The following is a 17,854-nucleotide window of genomic DNA, read 5'->3' on the forward strand; positions in this document are numbered from 1 at the left end:
CTCCTAATTTTTTTAAAATTTTAGTTTATTATAAATTTAAAATATGAATAAAATAATATATATTTAATAAATAAATTTTATTTTTTAACCAATAGCATATGAACATTTGGTCGCCGCGTGGCTGTCACCTGAAAACTGCTTGCTTCTCGTGCGGCTTTTTGTTATGACTTGTGCCTTAAAAGTCTCTGCTTACCAAGATTTATTGTTAATATTGCTTTTTTATGTTTATTATCCAATATTGTTATCAGGATTTATTGCCTCGAATTTTCATCAATTGTGACCGCACCAATTCAACGGCAGTGACCCATTGGGAGTAAACCAAAAAAAAATAAATAAATAAAATAATATAAAATAAAATAAAATAAATTAAGACCAACATCACACTTTCAAAAACTTATAGTAATTAAATCTAAGAATATATCTAATATAAGTTTGAAGTTACATAAAAATAAATTTAATAATTATTAAATTAAATATTTTGTATTAAGATATATACAAAATTAATTAAAATATGTTTATATAATATATAAATTTATATATAAATATTTAAATTAATAATTAATGAACTTAATTTTAATATAATCACATCCTAAATTTAATTTAGATGGTGTTTGATTTAATATTTTGAAATTGCTAATTAATAGTTGTTTTGAAACTAGCATCTATTTTGTACTCCTCTGTTCTATTTCAAGTGCTTTTAAGGTTTTGGCAAAAAAATTAAAAAGATTATTAAATAATTTTATTTTTATAAAAAAATATTAATAACTAATTAAAATGTCTTTTTATTTAATTAAAATAGAGAAAAATAATAAATAAAAAGATAAATACATTGGGAAAATAATAGGTAAGGACAAAGTTGGAAAAATAATAATGAATACTTAATTTTTTAAAACCGGAAATAAAGTAGGATAAATTTCTTTTGAAAGTCACTTGAAATAGGACGGAGAAAGTGTGTATTTAGTAAATTTATAATCCAGCCGTAGATAGTTAATTCTAATTTTAAGTAGGTGTTAATTTCATCAACTTCATTTTTAGAGTTTTCTTTGTCGATTAGTAATTGGTTTAATTTTAATTTTTATTTATATCAATATTATCCTTTTAAAATTTTTTAATATAAAATTTTTATGTCTTCAAATTAATTTTTCATTATAAAAAGTATTTATAACTATAAAAATAATAACTATAAAAATATTGTAAATAATAATAAATTAGTTATAATTTTCATTCTTAAATGTTGAAAAATATGTATATACATAAAAAAATAATCATATTATAAAAAAATTTATTAAATGCTTATGATATTTGACGATAATCAGTTATTAACTATTAGGGTCTATTTGGTATTGCTATTAAAATTATTATTGAGAAAATTACTTTTTTTTAATATATTAATTAAATAGTATTAAAAAATAATTTAAAATTAAATTTTAGTCATAAAAATATTAAAATAACAAAGTAATTTACTTTCAAGGGTGAGATAGAATGATAAGAGTCCTTTTTCTTTTAACCAGTGGTCTTGTATTTCCAGTGAATTTTAGATACCAGATGATTTCTAAAAAAAAAAATATTTTTTTAAACTATTTTTTAACGACATTTAAAATTATATTTTTATTTAGAAAAACAGTTCGAATCTTTCAAATTCAATGCCAAGCAGGCACTTAATTATTAATTATATCTTATAAGTAAGCTAAACAAGCCTTTGTTAGCTATATGTATATAAACCTCCAACATATATATATATATATATATATATATATATATATATATATATATATATATATATAAACCATCATAGTGATTTAATGTCCACTTTTATCTATCACCTCAAGAAAGAGGTAAGCATTTGACTTAACTCCATATAATATTTATAATTAGCTTGAACATAGTGCAATTCTATTAATAGAAATGCATAATCATTAGAATACAATAATAAAATTATACATTATTATTGTAGTAGTTTATCATTGTTCAGTGTTTAAAACGAGCGAGACAGATGTCAATTGAAAGCTGGAGACCTGATGATCACAATGATATTCTCTAATCGTCTATCTAATTAGCATTTTAATGGAAAAAATGTATTAAAAGTTCTAGCGATGGATGATGACAATTTGGAGATTTTAGTCCCTTATATCAATAAGATCACTGTAAAATTAATGCTTTGTTCGGGTGGAGGGAAATAGAGAGAAGAGAAAAGAAAAAAGATTTGAAATTGTTGCTTCCTAGAATATACGTTATCATTAATAACTTTTCATTTCATTGATGTAGTAGTAGTAAAATATACTGTAGCTTCTTCATTCCAACTGTTATAGTTGCGTTTCATATAGAATTATTAATTATTTATCACAATATTTCAAATAAATTAAAATATAGATTGGAATAGGGGAGAAAAATGTGCACTAATGAATAAGCCATTACAATTATTGTCATTTTATAATTTTTCAAATTCAAAAAACACGGAGACAACATAGAGAAAATTAAGATATTTATGCTGATCAAGCAGTACTTTTAATGAATATAAATTGAGATATTCAAAATTAAAAATATTACTAATCTGTTGTCATGTTACAAAAAGATTTGCTAAATGTTTATAAACGAACAGACTGTTTTTATCGGAATCCTATATTACATCAAATAGAATTAAAAAAATATAATTGTCAATATATAATGAACTTATTTATCAAAATTTGAAGAAAAATTTGGTGTTGAAAAGAAATGAAAATACGAAATTTACACAAATTTGAAACATAAAATAACAAAAGGCAAACTGGTTAGTTTAAAAAGATAAAAAATAATCCTTGTGAATATAAAGAAAAATCAATATGATTTTTATTGTCACGACCCAACCTATGGGCCGGACCGGCACTAGGACCTGGGCCAGCCTAAAGCCCCCGAGGCCCGTAGTAAGCCTAACTGTTCATTAACCCAACTCTAAGGCCCATTTGGGCCCAATTTCAAGAAACCAAACGGACAGAGTCCGGCCATAAAATGGACTTTCCAACGGGGAGTTTTCGACTCACCCGACCTGTAAACATAATAAATACTCAATTGGGAAGCTCAGCTCACCCTCCACATACTCATATCCTCATAAAAATAAATGGGAGGTCAGCTTTCTCATCCAATCCATCAAACATACATATCATTATACGCTGTGTCCAACATGATAATAATATTACAGACCATAATCAAATAAATACTTCTAACACATGCGGAAATTCTAGGAGTAAATAAAATTACACAAATATTGATAAACAACCTGCGAAGGAGAAAAGCAGGTTAACCAAAAATAAAATCCTCCTGTAGCCTGAAAAAATATTGAACAGGAGTGAGCGTTCGACTCAGAGAGTAAAATATCAATTTTAACCATAATCTCTATAACTATCTAGTACTAATGCAACCTGTGGAGTGAATGCAACAAAGAACAACATTTTCACATCATAACATCAAAAAGGTAATTTGGAGCACTCACGCACCCTGTAGCATCAATCATAACATATGGGAGCTGATCCCCTATACAGCCCTCTTAAATCCAACCTGGTGCCAGCGAAGAACTCAGCTCGGACTTCCACTTAATAACCAAATCGAGGGTCCCAATAAGAACTCAAGCCGTGACTACCCCTCAAGGATCGGGTCCCAGCGAAGAACTCAAGCCGTGACTACCCGTCCTATCCATAGTCCATACCACATCACACGCACGCCAACGCACGCACACTGCTCCAAATTACCGCAACAACATTCATGGCACTTTAACAGTTATGAATGCAACATAAATCGTGCCTAGAGTTTAACTACATAAATATATGCATATAAGTGATGCATGGGCATGCTGAACATATAATAATATCGAAATTACAATTAAAATTAATATTTTACTCACAGACTTGACGACAATCACTGTGGCAGCTGGGCGGAGGAAGAAGGTCATTCCTGCTCACGACAATTATATTACAAATATTTAATACAACTGACTCAATACGCATAAAAGAAAAAGACCAATACGTCATAAGTCGTGCCGAAAATCCGGCAGAGTCTCCCCTATACCTAGGACCTACCCAACCTGCAAAAGGGCTCAAAATACACTTCTATACTCACAATCCATATATCCACAACTCAATCACATCACATAGCCCCTCCTGGGCCCATCAAATCAATCATCCATCACAATATGTAAAATTTCAATTTAGTCCCTATAATTGACCATTTTTACAAAAACTGCCCAAATAAGCTCTAAAAATTTTAAAACTTTGCCCCACGGTCCTTAGCAATATTACTAGGCTATTGCAAAAAGAATCATAATTTTCTAAGCTACCACGAATATTTTATGGATTTTTAATCCTATTTAAGCACTAGAAAATTACAAAAAAGCAAGGTTCGGGTTTACCTTTGCCGATTCCGACTTTGGGAACGCGCTCGGGATGCCTGACAATGGTGGGGTAGCCAAAACCTCGATCCAATTCGGAGACTTTTCCGGTAGCTGGTCTGTCTGGCCGGAAATTCACAGATCCGGACAACTGTCGAATTTCCGCAAATTGAGGATACCTACACGTAGCCCAATAATAATATATAAAAAATTAGGGGTGTTACATTCTTCCCCCCTTAAAAAAAATTCGTCCTCGAATTTTACACAAGGCAGAATAAAGTACATGATTACACATTGAATAGATAAGGGTACTTGCTACGTATGTCCCGTTCTGACTCCCAGGTGCACTCTTCCACTGGCTGGCTCCTCCACAAAACCTTAACCATAGGGATCTGTTTTGATCTTAGCTGTCTCACTTGGTAGTCCACTATGGCTACAGGTTGCTCCTCAAATGTCAAGTTCTCTTTTAGCTCTATTACATCTGGTTGTAGTACATGAGAAGGATCTGGAATGTATTTCCTGAGCATGGAGATGTGAAACACGGGATGAACGTGAGAAAGGTTGGGTGGTAGCTCCAACCGGTAGGCAACTGCTCCAACTCTATCCGTAACCTCAAAAGGTCCAATATACCGAGGTGCCAACTTGCCCTTCTTTCCAAATCTCATGACTCCTTCATTGGAGAAACCTTCAGAATACATAGTCGCCATCGCAAACTCCACATCCCTCCGTCTGGGTCCGCATAACTCTTCTCGCCTCTGAAAGTCAAGCTACTGCTTCCTCGATTAAAGGAACTACCTCAAGTGTACTGCACTAGGTCTACATCATGCACCTTCGCTTCCCCCATTTCTGTCCAACACAGAGGAGACCTACACTTTCTTCCATATAGTGCCTCATAGGGTGCCATCCCTATGCTGGAGTGATAACTGTTGTTATAGGCAAACTCTACCAAAGCTAGCTGCTCATCCCATTGACCTCCAAAATCCAAAACACTCATGCGAAGCATGTCTTCCAGTGTTTGGATTGTCCTTTCGGACTGTCCGTCTGCGAGGGTGGAAAGCCATCTTGAAGTTCAATCAGGTGCCAAGTGCCTCCCGCAACTTTCTCCAAAACCGAGAAGTGAATCGGCCCTCTGCCGATATTATGGAAGCCGGAACTCCATGCAATCTGACTATTTCTCGAATGTAGAGCCGGGCATACTGTGCCACAGAGTATGTAGTCTTTACAGGTAAGAAGTGAGCTGATTTGGTCAAGCGGTCTACAATTACCCATATCGAGTCATATCCTCGCATGGTACGAGGTAACCCAGTCACAAAATCCATAGAAATCATTTCCCACTTCCATTCTGGGATAGGGAGCTCTTGCAACTTCCCTGACGGTCTCTAGTGTTTAAACTTCACCTTCTGACAAGTCAAGCACTTGGACACAAAGTCTGCTATGTCTCTCTTCATGCCATTCCACCAATAGCTATCTTTCACATCATGGTACATCTTGGTGGAACCTGGGTGGACATTGTACAGTGTATAGTGTGCCTCTCGCATGATTTTATCTCTGAGATTGTCCACATCGGGCACACATATCCTAGAACCTTGCACTAGGGCACCATCATTGGCAAATCCAAACTCACCACCTTTATCTTACTGTACTCTTTCTATGATCTTCATTAATTGTTTGTCTCTGTGTTGGAAAACTCTAACTCTATCTCGCAAGTCTGGCCTCACTAAAAAATGAGCCAACAAGACCCCCTCATCTGAAAGATCTAGGATTAAACCTTGATCCATCAACTCATGTACTTCCTGAATCAACAGTCTCTTCTCTGCTGAAATGTGCGCCAAACCGCTGTAAGATTTTCTCGCTAAAGCATCTGCTACTACATTGGCCTTCCTGTGGTGGTACCGATGGTGCAATCATAGTCTTCCGTAAGCTCCATCCATCTCCTCTGCCTCAAGTTTAAATCCCTCTGTTGGAAGATGTACTTCAAACTCTTATAGTCGGTCTATCTCGCACACTTCACCATACAGGTAGTGTCTCCAGATTTTTAGTGCAAAGACTACAGCCGCCATTTCCAAATCATGGGTGGGATAGTTCTGCTCATGCCTCTTCAGCTGCCTTGAAGCATAAGCCACTACTTTTCCATTCCGCATCAAAACACACCCTAGGCCAACTCTGGAGGCGTCACAGTATACGGTGTATCCTTCACCGCTCATAGGTAGTGTTAACACAGGGGCAGTGGTTAGACACTCCTTATCCTCATCATTATAACTGACTCTATCGAGCTCTCTTCCTGTCCTTTGCATCTTATCCACTTCCCTTTTCCTATTTTTGGTATTGTTGGTATCATTTCAACCTGCTGTACTTATTCCTTAATTTTAGTCCTATCTCATCCTTACACCTTTTCCTTCAAAGATGTCTATCCCATCATCAACTTTAACTTTCTTTTTATTTCTTAGTCTTATCTTGAATACTAGTTTCATTACTTCAAGAATTCTAACCCTATGATTTACTCCTAACAGCACATTCTTCACCTTATGTAACACTTATAATTACCCATAGAAAAATTTTTTTTTTCTTGTATCCCCTTTTTTCCAACTTAACTATCAGAACATTATCATTCCCTATCAGCCTTAGTAGGAAATTGCTTATCCTGGATGAATATGAGCCCCATAAACTATAAGTTCTATCTGAACTAACACTGCTGTAGGAAATATGTGTCATGCCTTAATTCCAAAAAAGATACTTCACGTGTTCATTCTCCTTAATATAATCATATATACTGCCTATAGCTTTCTAAACTTCAACCTCAAATTACCCATCAGAACAATTTTATCTATTTAATCTCATCCATAAATAGTACTTCCTCCAAATTTCATAGTTTAAAAGCAGTTGCAAGCCTTAGTAGCTAACTCAATTTAACTCTGTCATTACTCACATTCGTCCTTTCATACTTAATACTAGGTATGCACTTCTTGTCATTCTCATATCAGAAATTATGTATGAATTTGTGCCTACTAAACTCTCAATAACTAGGTCTCCTTGACTCATTTCTGCCTTATATAACCTTCTAGAACCAAAAGCACAAGCTAAACTTGAAAAGAAAGAAAATATCCTCTTATATTCAACTACACCCGATTGTCATATTATAACGTTTCACCTAAGTTTCTTGGTCTTTCTCTCCAAATTTCATCATCTCCTAGCACAATTATGCTCTACCTATAAGGTATCATCTGAATGAACCCTTTACCGGACCATTTTCCGTCTTGACATAATATATTCTAATTTATTAACTTTACTAATAATCGACCAATGATTCATATCTATCATCGATATTATTGTGCCCTTAACTTTTGTTGATTTCTGAAAGATTTCTCTCACTAATAAATTTTTCCAACACTAATTCCACCCTTATCTAGGGTCATTAATTTGATCCTTGAACTTTCTAGTGATTTATAACCATCCAGACTTGTCACTTTTCGTTCTACCCCTACTATTGTCTTGTCGTTATTGCTTCACTACAAAGTGATTCTGTTGATCACACTAAAAATGTTTGCCTGACATTCATAACGAACCTCTAACTACCTTCTCACTATCTCAAAAGTCTAACCTAAAACCTATGTGTCATTATCTATCATTCTTTTCCTCTCATCATACCTATTTGATCCCTTAGACTGACTTTTATTCAACTTACAGCTTACTAACTTCTCTTTCTCTACCTATTTAGGTAGTCCGCAATACCATCGCACACCTTCTAACATTTACTCATTATTATTGTATTCCATACCTCCATCACTTTTCTCACTAATGTGGTCCCATTTTGGATTTTCCATCCTTGTCATCCTCCTTGCTAAGAATAACACTTAGCCTATCCTATATCTTAACTTTGTTCCTTTTATTATGCGCTCTTTAGGTTGTCCTTTCATTTATTTCCTTTGTCTTACCCAAAATAGAACTTGACTATTCTATCCCTGGTTCCATTCTTTTTCCTAACATAATAGCTGTACTTGCTAACTATATCTTTCAGAGTCTCTATCACGTTATCATATGTCCTGTATACTCGATTTGGTCCTTTGACCACTCTAGCTAGTACTTCCACTAGCATTTAGATTATATTGCATCTGCAATCAATTGTCCAAACTTTCATTCTGCACTTTCTTTATCCATTGGCCTTCTGTGATTTATCTTCGCTAATTTATTACTCTTAACACTATTATAATTAGATTATACTATTGTTTTGAATAATTTGAAATTAGAAAGGAACTCAGCAAATTACAGTCATACTTTTATTGTATGATCTCTATTCTTATCCTTTAGCTTACATAATACCCTTACTACCTCGAGAACTGATTCTGCAGTAATTTTATTTATTATTATTATTATTATTATTATTATTATTATTATTATTATTATTATTATTATTATTATTTTCCATGTTTACTCAATTCCAAAACTTAAGATTTCGGGCACCCAAACCCGTCATCCAATTCAAAGGATTTACATACATCGTGATCTGATTATATATGATTCCTATAATGGAACTTGTATCCTCTCCAGGATACCCTAGCCAACTACTCTCTACCACACTCTACAGTCCCATCTGGGACACTATTCCATAAGTCATCATTATCAGTAATAACCTTCGATCCATTCCGAAAAGATAGGACTATATCCTAACTTGCTGCAACAAAGGTACTACATCTACCACCTTGCCAGAACCATGTCAAGTTAATGACTCTTTTATCATATCATAGCTCTATAAATCATCAATTCATAGTTTCGACCTTCTCTAGGTAGTAGAGTTGTACTTTATTCCATACTGATACACACAAGGTATACTATTCTCACTCTATAAGTGTCACCTTTACTTTGCTACTAGTCCGAAACCTCTGGTCTGATGGCAACTCTTGATGTAACTCTAGCTCATGTCAGTAACTGAGTCACTGACTCTAGTTATCACCCAACTGTGACCTTTCAATATTCTAACTCTAGACTCTTAGCCAGGAGTTCCCAACTCCTCTGCAAATATAGAACTCTGTTATGGCATAACTGTACCAAAACAGAAGCTATCTCAAACACCCTCATTATGGAGCACCACGGGGATGCACGCAACTCTACACAATAATCTCATGCCTGCATCAGAATCGCAGCTTACAGAGCGGACATCGAGAACATTGTATAGTTACTACGATACGCCCCGATGCACTAGGTCTCCTAATTTCTTATCTCCGAATCTTCTATTATCACAAACTTATTCTAATCGGGTCATCTACCGATGACCGCCAAGTGGTATCCTCATCCTTATCTAGGCAACTGTATTTTTAAGACTCACTTTTATGTACTCGTGCCTTACACGAAATGGGCACACCATTTAAACCCATACTGACAAAAATAAAACATTTCATGGAGTACGTCTCCTCATGAAAGACCTCACATGTCTACTAACTCAAATACACATTACTGTGTAATCCACGAAAATCAAGACACTAACAGAGGTAATCTTATATTTCCCGAGGTATAACGTAGAATCTAGAAACAAAGAATTACAGAAAAGACGAAATGTAATCCTATACTCCGCATGTGACTCCTAGTAGACTCTTCCCAACACTTAGATAATTTTTCCCTATGAACTGGAGCCTAAGCTCGATACCACATTTGTCACGACCCAACCTATGGGCCGGACCAAGACTAGGACTGGGCCACCTAAAGCCCCCGAGGCCCGTAGTAAGCCTAACTGCTCATTAACCCAACTCTAAGGCCCATTTGGGCCCAATTTCAAGAAACCAAACTGACAGAGTCCCGCCATAAATGGACTTTCCAACGGGAGTTTTCGACTCACCCGACCTGTAAACATAATAAATACTCAATTGGGAAGCTCAGCTCACCCTCCACATACTCATATCCTCATAAAAATAAATGGGAGGTCAGCTTTCTCATCCAATCCATCAAACATACATATCATTATACGTTTACAGGTCCAACATGATAATAATATTACAGACCATAATCAAATAAATACTTCTAACACATGCGGAAATTCTAGGAGTAAATAAAATTACACAAATATTGATAAACAACCTGCGAAGGAGAAAAGCAGGTTAACCAAAAATGAAATCCTCCTGTAGCCTGAAAAAATATTGAACAGGAGTGAGCGTTCGACTCAGAGAGTAAAATATCAATTTTAACCATAATCTCTATAACTATCTAGTACTAATGCAACCTGTGGAGTGAATGCAACAGCAACAACATTTTCACATCATAACATCAAAAAGGTAATTTGGAGCACTCACGCACCCTGTAGCATCAATCATAACATATGGGAGCTGATCCCCTATACAGCTCTCTTAAATCCAACCTGGTGCCAGCGAAGAACTCAGCTCGGACTTCCACTTAATAACCAAATCGAGGGTCCCAGCGAAGAACTCAAGCCGTGACTACCCCTCGAAGGATCGGGTCCCAGCGAAGAACTCAAGCCGTGACTACCCGTCCTATCCATAGTCCATACCACATCACACGCACGCCAACGCACGCACACTGCTCCAAATTACTGCAACAACATTCATGGCACTTTAACAGTTATGAATGCAACATAAATCGTGCCTAGAGTTTAATTACATAAATATATGCATATAAGTGATGCATGGGCATGCTGAACATATAATAATATCGAAATTACAATTAAAATTAATATTTTACTCACAGACTTGACGACAATCACTGTGGCAGCTGGGCGGAGGAAGAAGGCTGTCCCGGCTCACCTGACAATTATATTACAAATATTTAATACAATCTGACTCAATACAGACAAAGAAAAAGACCAATACGTCCTAAGTCGTGCCGAAAATCTGGCAGAGTCCCCCCTATACCTAGGACCTACCCAACCTGCAAAAGGGCTCAAAATACACTTCTATACTCACAATCCATATATCCACAACTCAATCACATCACATAGCCCCTCCTGGGCCCATCAAATCAATCATCCATCACAATATGTAAAATTTCAATTTAGTCCCTATAATTGACCATTTTTACAAAAACTGCCCAAATAAGCTCTAAAAATTTTAAAACTTTGCCCCGCGGTCCTTAGCAATATTACTAGGCTATTGCAAAAAGAATCATAATTTTCTAAGCTACCACGAATATTTTATGGATTTTTAATCCTATTTAAGCACTAGAAAATTACAAAAAAGCAAGGTTCGGGTTTACCTTTGCCGATTCCGACTTTGGGAACGCGCTCGGGATGCCTGACAATGGTGGGGTAGCCAAAACCTCGATCCAATTCGGAGACTTTTCTGGTAGCTGGTCTGTTCATGCCGGAATTCACAGATCCTACAACCGCGAATTTCCGCGAATTGAGGATACCTACACGTAGCCCAATAATAATATATAAAAAATTAGGGGTGTTACATTTATAATTCCAAAAAAGAAGTTAAATTTTTTTATTATGTAATTGTAAGCAAAATTGTGAAAAGATGTAAATTCACTATCCATATTATCTATAAATCAACAACTATATTCGACAATGTGATATAAAAAAAATCCAGTCAACATGCTTCATATATTTAGCTTGTAATCAAGTAAATATTATAGATGAGAAGCATTTGTATTATTTATCTTTAAAAAATCTATTATTTAATAAAGTGTTTTTTCATTAATTTTAATCATAATTTCAAAATCTTATATTAAATTGAGATTGAGAAATTAAAAAAAAAAAATATATATATATATATATTTAAAAAATAATTTTAATAGATTGTTTAATAATTTTAGAAATCATTACTTAAAATATATTAAATATAATTTTAAATTAATTTTTAATAATGTTTGGTTAATATTTTAAAATTATTTTTAAGATATAGTTTAATTCAAACAGTTTTAAACTATAAAATTAAAAATATATCAATATTAAAATTTGCTTGAAGATGTTGATACAATAAGCATGAGATATCACTAAAACATTTCACATTAAAAATATGAAATAATATTTCAAAAAAGTGTGAATTGAATATTGAGCTTAATGACCCAAACCCTATAGCTAATTAACTTTCTTTTTTTTTTTTCTAATAAATGATATTGATAATAACAATTGTATAATAATAATAATAATAATAATAATAATAATAATAATAATAATAATAATAATAATAATAATAATAATAATAATAATAATAAGTTGGGCTTTTGACAAAGACTAACTTGTGGGACATTGAAAGGGATTGCATTCATGAGTCCTTTTCGTTGGTTCAAAACTTCCCATATCAAAATTCAAAATTTTCCCTTTTTCTAGAATTTTATTTTATTCTTACTTTTATATATAAATAAAGTTACTTACTTCATAATCATACCCTATGTTATATGTTAACATTAATATCTTTTTGAATTTTTATAGGTTAAATAATATGCCCTCAAATATATTATTTCTATTTCTTATATTTTACTTCTCTTGATATAATAATAATCATAATAATTAATATTTTCAAATTATTTTTTTAAAAAAGAAATTCATAAATTATCTTATAAAATGAAATTGGGCTCATACCTAAAATAATTTTATATTAAATAATCATTGGAGCTCAAAAATATCAACATTTCTCAATAAAGTATTCAATCTCTACTCTTCAACATATATTTGATCAAACTTTCACTTATCCCTTCTACCTCATAGGAGAGAAAAAATTAGACATCATCTCATCAAACACACATTAGAAGAATCTCAATCTCAATTTGGACATTAAAATGATTCCCCAATAAATCCCAATGCAAAAGAAAGGCAAAACTAATTAAGGGACATTTAAACAATCAAGAAATGACATGTGAATTCCTTCATGAACAAATTCTTTCTCAATAATCAATATCACCTTGATATTAAAAACCAAATTGAAAAAGACATGAGCTTTTCATAAACCAACAAAGCAACTTTAGAACAAATTCACCCACTATTTTTCCCTCACATTCAATCATTTTAAGAAACATTTGAAATCTATATTCTAATACTAAAGACTAAAAAATCTCTCTTTAAAAAAATTCAAATGAGAGATAAATTAAAATATAAATAATGGGCCATTAATTTACCTAATGATAAATAAAGAAAACCAAGAAAAAAAGTGAGGAAAAATACCTTAATAGAAGCTATGACGATGGAAGAGAGCTAAAAAAACTCTTTTTTTTTTTCCTTTTCCTCAACACTTTCTTTCCCTTTTTTCCCAGCACTTTCTTTAAAATAAAGGTAGAAGAAGGCTCCTTTTTCAATAATAATGAAAGAAGAAGAGCGTAGAACAGGTTGAAAGAAAATTATAAAAGGATTAACACAATAAAAAAGGAAAAAAATTACAGAAGGATTGTCACAATAAAAGAGTAGGTTTTTTCCATAATAAAAGATGGTGTTTTTTCTAAGAGAAGAGGAGCCATGGAGTGTTATGAGAGAAAAAATAAATAAAGAAGATAAATTTATTTTTTTACTGTTCCTTGGGAACAATAAAGTGTTATCTGTTTTAGCATAATATAATAATATAACCATCATAGCGATCTCGACTATGTCTTGTTGTCCACAACATCATATTTCAAACACACACAACACATGTTACAAACTTTAAAGTGACTTAAAGAAGTCTACTAATAGTCATAAATGTTTAATACAATCTGACAGTTAAAATAAAAGTTCATTGCAGTAGAGAAATGCAGAGATACCAGAGTTATAATGTCCACTTTTATCTATCACCTCAAGAAAAAGGTAAGCTTTTGACTCAAACTCCATATAATATCTATAATTGGCTTCAACTTAGTGCAATTCTATTAATAGAAATGCATAATCATTGTAATACAATAATAAAATTATACATTATTATTGTAATAGTTTATTGCAGTTCAGTGTTTAAAACATGCAAGATAGATGTCAATTAAAAGCTGGAGACGTAATGATCATAATGATATTCTATCTAATCGTCTATCTAATTAGCATGTTAACGAAACAATGCCTTAAAAGTTTTAGTGATGAATGGTGACAATCTGGAGATTTTAATCCCTTATATCAAAAAATAAGTGCAAGGATGAGAAAAGTTGAATGTTATTAAAATTATTGTGATTCAATAGGATCACTGTGAAATTAATGCTTTGTTTGGATTGAGGAAAATAGAGAGAAGAGAAAATAAAAGAAATTTGATTTCTCTCTATTCCCTTATTTAGACATCAAGTAAAAGAGAGAAAGGAAGAGAAATAAGAACAAATGAGGAGAAATGAAATTTCTCCTCTCATTTATATTTAACTCACATCGTGTCTCTCTAAATTAATGAGAAATGAAGAGAAATGAAGAGAAATTTATAGTAATATATTAAAATGTTCTTCTACAATATAACAGACATAAGAAAGAAAACGATATAATAATTATTTCCTCATTTTTTTTTCCTTTTAAGAGAGAAATTACATTTATCTCAAATTCTAATAATTTATTCAAATAATAAAAAGTAAATTAATTTTTTTTTCTTATTTAATTTCTCTTCAATTCTCTTACGTAATTAAGGATCCAAACATAGGTTAATTGAAAAAGTGAAAATGACTAGGTTTCTCTCCCCTTTTAATTTGCGACGCTGATGAGCCGCTGCTGGTCTCATCAGCGTCGCTTGGGCTAGTGGTTACCAGAGTGATGGAAACAAATGGCGGAGATGGTTTCTCTATCTTTCTCTCTAAAAATTTGAGAAACAAATTTTTTCTCTCCTCTCCTGTGTTTTTTCTCCTCTCATATTGGAGAGAGCCAAAAAATAAAAAATGTCAAAAAAAATTATGGGCCATCCATAAATAATTAGAAGTGTTGATAGGACTTAAAACATGTGTAAAATTAAATTTAAAAAAACATAAATTTCATAAAACTCTAAATAAATTTTTAATATACTAAAAATAAAATAAAATTTTGAGTTATTTCATCTAAATTTGAAAAGAAATTTATTGAAAATTTTTACTAATAATATTAATACATTTTAATTTAAAGTTGCTAAATTTCCATATCTTATTGCTTGAAAAGAAAAGGTTTTGAGTAAATTTTTTTTTAATAAATAAAGAAATATACTAATCCCTATTTCCTAGCTCTAATTATAGTCTTCCCACATTCGGCAAGCAAGGGAAACAGCAGCCACTGCAGGACCTGGCTCTAATTCGACTTCATTCACAATTGAAGTACGGAGGAATTTGTGGAGATTAAAGCTGCCAATAAAAATTGCTGTAATTTTGTGGAAATTTTTTACATGAGAAACTCCCAACTAATGGACAGATTTGCAAGTGTTTTCCTTCTTTTTCTTATGAGTGCAGGTTTTTTGGGGAGCCGGAATCTGTTGTTCATCTGTTCTTTCAATGCCCAAGAGCTGTTCAAATCTGGTTTCTCTCTCCCGTCGTGCTACGAGTCTCTCTTCTTCATGGTTTTCAGCTGCTGATTATTGGATGCAAATCCTATCATCTATCTGATCTTAAGTTCATGGAGAGGATAACAATTTTCAGGTTCTGATGGCATTCCTTTTGTGGAGTATTTCGAAAAGCCGTAATGAGATTATCTTCAGGAACCACACGCTCAACCATCAACAGATCATTTCGTCGGTTATTTCTTACTTTGAGGAATTTTCTTCATAGCAGATTCCTACTAATCCTCAAACGGACGCCCGTCAGTCCCCAATAGATTGGTCGCCTCCTCACAATTTTATTAAATTAAATTTTGATGGAGCTCTAAATGTTGCTTGTAATAGAGGTTCCATTGCTGGTCTTGTAAACGTTTCTCAAACATTGTTGATCTTCTAATCTTGGAGGTGTTAGCATGTAGGGAAGTGTTGATTCTTGCTCATTCTAGAGGGTTCAAAAGAATTATGGTTGATTCTTGTTCACAACCCCTCTTCTTGCCTTATTATATAGTTCAGGATATTGTTCTCCTTCAAGATCACTTTGGCTCTTGTGTAATATCTTATGCCTATAGGATTAGAAATAAAGCAGCCCATGTTTTGGCTAGAAAATGTCTGCTTGATGATTCCATTTATTATTATTCTTGGGCACAACTTAACTTTATAATTGAGACCAAAAAAAAAAAAAACACTAATTTTATCTATTAAGGATAAGTGTTTCATCGTTTTTGAGATTTTAAATCGCGCTCTAAATAAAATTCTTCTTATATAAGAATACTCAATATTTACACTCCTAATTCTAATGCGAGTCCATTCTAATGCTTATATAAGAGATTTTTAAAGTATGTTTCTTTAACTCATTCATTAAATTTTAGATTTTTAGAATGCTTTTTTAATAAGTGTTCCGACTTATTTTATATTTCAAATTCCGCTTAAATTAGGATTCCTCTCATATAACTATTTAGCTCAAATTAGTTAGCTTCCTAAACTTTTTTATTATATTTTATAATAAAAAATAATTTTAACAAATTAATCAAATCGTGTACTCTTAATATTTCATGCATTATATATAAATTCCAAATAATGTTCCCACCTCACATTCCTTATTTATCTAATTATAGTAACTAGTTCTAGAGATAACAAAAGTTTCTGAACCCGACTTACTCCGTCCTAATCTCATCAAGTTTTCCTTATCCCGCCCCGACTCTAATTTGTGCAGGCAAGGACGAGATGACCTTCTCCCAGCCTCGAAATCCAGTAACCCGCTTTGCACATTAATATATTATTTTTTTAATAAAAAATAATTTATTTTTATATATTTAAATATTATAATTTTAACAAAACATATAAAATATTATTAAAATAATATGTAAAATTTACATTTCTAATTATATTTTATTTTTTAATAAATAAATTTATATTATATATTTAATAAATTAACATAAAAAAAAATAAAAAGAAAATTCTCCTCTGAAAAACCCGCCTCACCCCGCATCACGACGAAGAATGTCCATCCCAACTCTGAACTCCTATGGAGCGGAAACAGGAAAAGCAATTCCTATCCCAACCCTCCCCCCGTTGCCATTCCTAACTGTTGCCATTCCTAACTCTTCCTTGCACCAACACATTCAAATTAATGGAGTCTTAAGTTTGATTTATACATAAAGATAAAGCCTGATTACATATATTCATTCTTGGATATATATTGTGTGTATTCATCTTAAAAATAAGTTAAATAATACTATAGAAAATAATTAGATTATAAGGCAGGATTTTCTTTTTAACTCATTTATCCAACTATTTTTAAATTTTTTATAATTAAAATATATAAATTTTTATTACAAATTAATTTTTAATAATATTTAAATAATACATTTAAAAAAGAGATTTCTCAATAATAATTTTAATAACAATATTAAACATATTTTTAATAGTTTCATGATTGGACAGATATATCATGGAAAGACAAGAAAATTGGGTACTTTAATTTCTTTAAAAGTTTTCAAACTAATAAAAATAGGAGTATAATTTAAGATACTATTATTATATCAACTTAATTCTAACCGAAATAAACACGTGACTTAATGCATTAAACATGAAAGATAAGATATTTTTGTTAACAAAAATATATTTT

This window comes from Hevea brasiliensis, chromosome 18 (assembly GCF_030052815.1).
Source record: "Hevea brasiliensis isolate MT/VB/25A 57/8 chromosome 18, ASM3005281v1, whole genome shotgun sequence".
Lineage (NCBI taxonomy): Eukaryota > Viridiplantae > Streptophyta > Magnoliopsida > Malpighiales > Euphorbiaceae > Hevea > Hevea brasiliensis.